Source organism: Heterocephalus glaber, unplaced genomic scaffold (assembly GCF_053883595.1).
Source record: "Heterocephalus glaber isolate CG9 unplaced genomic scaffold, H.glaber_assembly_v1.0 deba00001561, whole genome shotgun sequence".
Lineage (NCBI taxonomy): Eukaryota > Metazoa > Chordata > Mammalia > Rodentia > Bathyergidae > Heterocephalus > Heterocephalus glaber.
Window position 1 is genome coordinate 3,140,627 of NW_028258349.1, and position 6,159 is coordinate 3,146,785.

The following is a 6,159-nucleotide window of genomic DNA, read 5'->3' on the forward strand; positions in this document are numbered from 1 at the left end:
TGCTACGTGTGTTCTATAACATTCTTTTTGCTCAATATTACACCCAAAAAGTTCATTTTGATTCACATCTCCAAAATTTGCCTTCACCGCTCTATAACATGCCATTATATGAGTACTCACAATGATAGATATTTGAGTTTTTTATGTTTTACCTTCTTTATTTAAAACAAAGGTGAAATACATACGTTTCTTTGTGTACCTGTCCAATTTGTTCTTCAGGCCCTCTGCCTAAAAGCAGAATCACAAGGTCATCAAGTGAAGTCTCTCAACAGTACCAGATATACATCATTTTTCAAATAGCTAAAGCAGCACCTGACACTTCCAGGCTTTTTATTTTTTATTTTTTTGGTACCAGGGATCAAACTCGGGTCCTTGTGCTTGCGCAGCAGGCGGCAGAACCACTGAGCTAAATCCCAGGCCCCCAGTCTTCCATTTTTGTCAAGCTGATGAATGGAAACTCCCATTCTGGTTTTCATTAATTTGTGCTTCTCTGCTCTTTTTATAGGGTTTACTCTGTGAATTAGCTGTCATTTTGGCTTTTTTTTTGACAGTGGTGGAAGTACTGGGGGTTGAATCCAGGGCCTTTGCATTGAGCTACATCCCTAGTCTTTTGTTTATTTGTTCATTTGATTGCTTTTGAGACAGGGTCTTGCTAAGTTGCTAAACTGTCCGGGCTGGGTTTGAACTTGAGATCATCCGGCCTCAGCCTCCCAAAGTGCTGGGATTACAGGGATGTGCCACCATGCTCAGCTTCTGTGGCTCAATTTTTTTTTTTTTTTTTTTTTTCGCTACTGGGGATCATACTCAGGACCTTGCCTTTGTGAGGCAGGCGCCGGAACCACTGAGCTAAATCCCTGACCCTTTTGGCTCAATTTTTAACAAGTTGTGTTTTTTCTTTCAATTTATGAGCTCTACAAATGTACATCCCTGATAGTAATACAAGTATGTGCATTGCAAATATTCTTCCAACTGTGACTTACCATTTTTACTTTTATCATGGAGTGTCTATCTATGTATGTCTATGTTGATATGTTACTGCCCTTCTTTAATTCTGGAAGAAATTAAAGACAGTGTAAATAACGATCAGTTTTGAAGTTTTGTTTTGTTTTGTTTTGTTTTGTTGGTTTTTTGAAACAGGGTCTCACTATGTAGCCCAGGCTGGCCTCAAACTCATGATCCTTCTATCTCAGCCTCCTGAGTGCTGGGATTACAGGTATGCACCACCATGCCAGGCTGAGGTTCTCAAATTTTATGATCTGTCCCATAAAGCATGTATCTTGATTATTATGAATAGACAGTGCTATGGTTTACATCTAAAATATCCCCCCAAAGTGTCATTATACAAAGGTGGAACTTCTGAAAAGTGATTGGATCATGGGGGCTCTATGCTCATCATTAGACCAATCCATTGATGAGCTCATGGCTGAATGCAGTGTCAGGACGTGCAGCCTAGTGGGCGGTGGTCACTGGGGCTGTCCCCTGGAAGGGTGCTGTACTCTTGCCCCTGGCCCTGTGAAGTGAAAGTGAGAGGCATCCACTAAATTCTTTTTTTTTAGGCCTGAACCTGTTTGTCTGCACGTAGACAGGGCATGTTGGATGCTTCAACTCTTCTCCCTCTCTTTATTTTATTCATAGAACAAGAGATTCATTTATAACTCTTTTTTTCTGGTACCAGGGATCAAACTCAGGACCTTGTGCTTGCAAGGCAGGCGGCGGAACCACTGAGCTAAATCCCTGGCTTATTTATAAGTTTTATTTCAGTTGCCATCATTGGATCTTAAAAATCAGCCTCTTGGTTGTAACTCTAGGAAATCTTTTGACAACTTCCTTAGGTCCAGTGATTTTGACATTAGTTTTTAGCAACAACTTAGACAGAGTTTCCTCCTTGAAAAGAAAAAGGAACCTCTTTCTGGTCAAAAAGTGCATGTGCTCCACTCCTCCAAGCAGAAGTTTTTCCTTGGAGCTGAAGTGACATTTCCCGCAAGGAAACCTTCCCTGGCAGCCACTCACTTAACGTTTCCTATTTTAAGGTCCTACAGATTCCTATACTCTTTTATTACAGTCACCACATTCAAATGATGAGATTAATATCTCCTTGAGAACTAACACCACATCTGCTATTCACTGCCATATCACCAGTGCCTTGCCATAGCTCCTGGCACATAGAAAATGCTCAACAAATATCTGTTGCGCGACTGAAAAACACCAAATGCAGACACGGTATTTTCCAGCAACATCAACTACATGATCAGTATGGTCTTGAACTTTGCATCCTGATCACAGCTCGGGCAAAAAACTTGAGAAGATATTTCTAAAACATTGACATGTGATAACTTTCATTCTATACCCATAATAAAAAACTTAACTATTGAAGTACAGTAAGGCATCATCTCTGAACTCTAAATGGAGTAGAACTCCTAACTTTCCTCTGTTCTATTATTGCATTAGCAAGTAATTTCTGTCCAGAGATAATTCATAAAGCTGCAACTTTAATTTGAGGTTGTTAGTGATAAGGGCTCATCAACTTGACTCTTTTATTTGTGTCACTGTAAATGTTTCACTGGATCACTTAAGAGATCCATGAACTGTTTCCACATAAACTCCACACATAAAGCCATCTCACAACACATCATCTAAGTCTCATAAAATCACAATTTGACACAAATGTGCAATTCTATAATATGAACAACAATGACTTTACCAAGCTGTTACACTCCTGAAACTGCAGTCTCTTAACAATGCTGATCTAACGTATCAAGTATCTCATCTTAGAATTAAATAAGGCATGTTTGGGCCCTTTAAACTCTGTGGGTATATGTTATGACTCAGGTCTAGATGTTCCCCAAAGCCTCATGCAGTCATAGGGGAGGGCTTCTCAGAAGTGGCTGGATCTACAGTATGTGATGCTGGGATTAAGCATATGTGATTACTAAATCAGTCCACTGATTTGGGGCCTGCCCTAAACCTGGTAGCATAGATAGAATGTAAAAGGGGCAGAAAGAAACTACTCAGACCCATTGCTTGCTTTGCTAGCTTCTGCCCACCATGAACTATTTCTCCTCTGTGATGCCTGTCTGCCAGCCACCCTGCCTTGGAGCCAGCTGATTATACACTGAAATCTCTACAAACTATGAGCTAAATAAACCTTTCCTCCTTTAACTTTGAGAGTCAGGTGTTTTGTCCCAGCAACATGAAAAAGTAACTAAGACGGTATATAAGCCTTCTTTTAGGGCACTGCTACTCAGAAAGTTTGGTCTGCTGAGTAACAGCAGCAACATGGTACTCCCTCCAAAAAAACCTGATATGTTGAAATATGGTGCTACAGAATTAACTGTGGCCCCCTAATCTGAAGGGTTGAAATCTAACCTCCTAATCTGATGTTATTTGGAGACAGGACATTTCAAGGGGAATTAGGGGTAATCAAGTTCATGAGAGTAGGACCCTCATAAGGTATTAATACCCTTATAAAAGATGTCAAAGACCTGAATCTCAACCTCTCCCCCTCTCCTTCCTCCCTTGCTCAATGTAAGAAGGCAGCTATCTGCAATCCACAAAGTAAGCCCTAGATTCTAATCATACTGGCACCCTGATCTCACATTTCTAGCCTCTAGAACTGAGAGAAATAAATTTCTGATGTTCACTGAGATTCCATCTCACTCCAGAAAGAATGTCTATCTTCAAGAAATCAAATAATAACAAATGCTGCAGAAGCTTCAGGGGAAAAGGAACACTTCTTCATTGTTGGTGGGAATGTAAACTGGGACAAACACTGTGGAAATCAGTATAGAGATTTCTCAAAAGACTAAAACTAGAGAGCCGGGGATTTGGCTCAGTGGTGCCGCCACCTGTCTCACAAGCACAAGGTCCTGAGTTTGATCCCCAGTACCAAAAAAAAAACTAAACTAAAACTAGAAATTCCATTTGACTCAGCTATTCCCCTTCTAGGTACCTTCCCAGAAGAGTTAAAGACATCACAATACAGTGATATATGCATGCCCATCTTTATAACAGCAAAATTCATTCTAGCTAAATCTTGGAAGCAGGCTGTGTGTCCATCAGCAGATGAATGGATAAAGAAAATGTGGTATCTGCTGTGGATTTAGCTCAGTGGTTCCACCGCCTGCCTCGCAAGTGCAAGGTCCCGAGTTCAATCCCCTGTACCAAAAAAAAAGAAAGAAAGAAAATATGGTTTTTATACACAATGAAGTATTACTCTGCCATAAAAAAGGATAAATTCGAGTCATTTGTAGGAAAGTGTATGCACCTTGAGACATAACGTAAAGTGAAGTAAATCAGACAAACAAATATCACATGATTTTGCTTATATGAGAAACCCAATATACAAATAAAGTACAAAATAAGAAATTGCCAATGAAAAATAAGAGAGAAAAAAGTTACTGCAATCCAGCATGGCCAGTGTATGTGAATGTGTGCCTTGATTTAGTATAATCATTTTATGTGTTTTATATATTTTGGTCTGTCGATCTGGCTATTAATCTGTGTTATGATAATTAACCTGATAAAGCCTTAAAAATAAATAAATAAATGTAATTCTGGCAAGAAAATAAATACATTTCTATTGTTTCAGTCACCCAGACTAAGGTATTCTGTCATGGCAACTAAGACACCAGGCACTTGTTCAAGAAAAGTCTTGGGCCCTACCTTGTAATTGCTGAACCAGAATCTGCATTTTTACAAGATGGTCAAGTAAGGAGTACATTGGCTGTATGCACAAATGAAGTTTGAGAAGCTCTGTTTTGGGGACCTAGTTCAAGACCCAGTAAAAACCACCTGAACATGTCACTCTCAGAAAGCAAGAAGTCTTTGCTATGCTCCAAATCAGAAGTGCTACAGTCTTGGAAAATGAAATTGACCATCTACACTGAAGTGATAATGAAGTGAGCTTTGCCTGCTGTCTTTGTAACTGGATTCCACCTTTGAGAACAGAGGTCCTGTGTCAGGACAGAAATAAACTGGCAAAAGACAAGCAGTCCTCCGACAGCCGTTCTTCATGACAGCTAAAACTATCTCAGCCTACCCCACCCTGAAATTACACATTCATACATGAAAGAAATCTAACATTAACAGGAACTTGAAAGGAGCAAAAACCGCCACGAAGTTACACCACCTTATCTCCTGACACATTTAAGTTGGCTCATGCAAATTCTCAGCTCTTGTGGTATAGGACCATTAGACCCTCCTTTTCCTCTTCAGTTGTTTTTGTCAGATTCCCCAGCACCCCGGTGACACAGTTTAAAGGATCCATGAGAAACAGCATATATTTTCTCCTTGGGGTCCCCCCCCCAATTCCAAGTACCTATACCAGAGCTATTGTTAGATTGATGTCTAGAACTAGGTAAAGTTGTACTGGGGATTGAATCCAAGGCCTTTACACAGAGCTATATATCCTCAGGCCCCGCCTCCTCCCACCCCCCCACCCCACCCCCACCCTCGCTTTTTGAGACAGTAAATAACTAACTTCCCCACGTAGGGCCAGAACTTGGGATCCTCCCACCTCCACCTCCCAGAGTGCTGGGGTTAGGGCACTGAAGTACTTCCACAGATAATGCACCCCTTCAGCTAACAGTTACAAATAGCTTATTGCATGACAAATGGTTAAGATTATGACTTTTACCCCAGCCAACCCTTAAAGAAAATTGAGATCTGGCCCTAAATCTCCCCATTTTGGGTTCCAGCCTTGTTGAGAAGATGTCCATGATGTTACATTCGGCCTCTCAAAGGCCCAAGGAGTTGCTCAGTGAGGATCAGACCGTATCCAATAGCTTTACCAGCCAAAGCACCTTATTACCAGGCTGGGAACATCACAGGCATGAACAAAGACTTACTGTACTAAGAGGCATCTATTATACCTCAAGAGTAATTTCAAAGGCATGCTGGGGTAGAAATTTGGTCACAGAAAGTCAAAAGCTGACTCGGAGGTGAAGTGAAAACAGCAGAAAGAAACAATTCTTCCAAAAGCCTGGCTACAAAAAAGACAGCAACAGGAGCGTGGGGGTAGTTTCAAGGGATGTGTTTTTGTTTGTTTTCACGTGAGAAAGACTCAAGTACAATTTTAAGGGGAGAATAAGCAAGTGTGTGATCCTCTTGATAATGCCCTTACTGGACTGTTAGTTTAATATTAGCATATGTGCTGCCAAA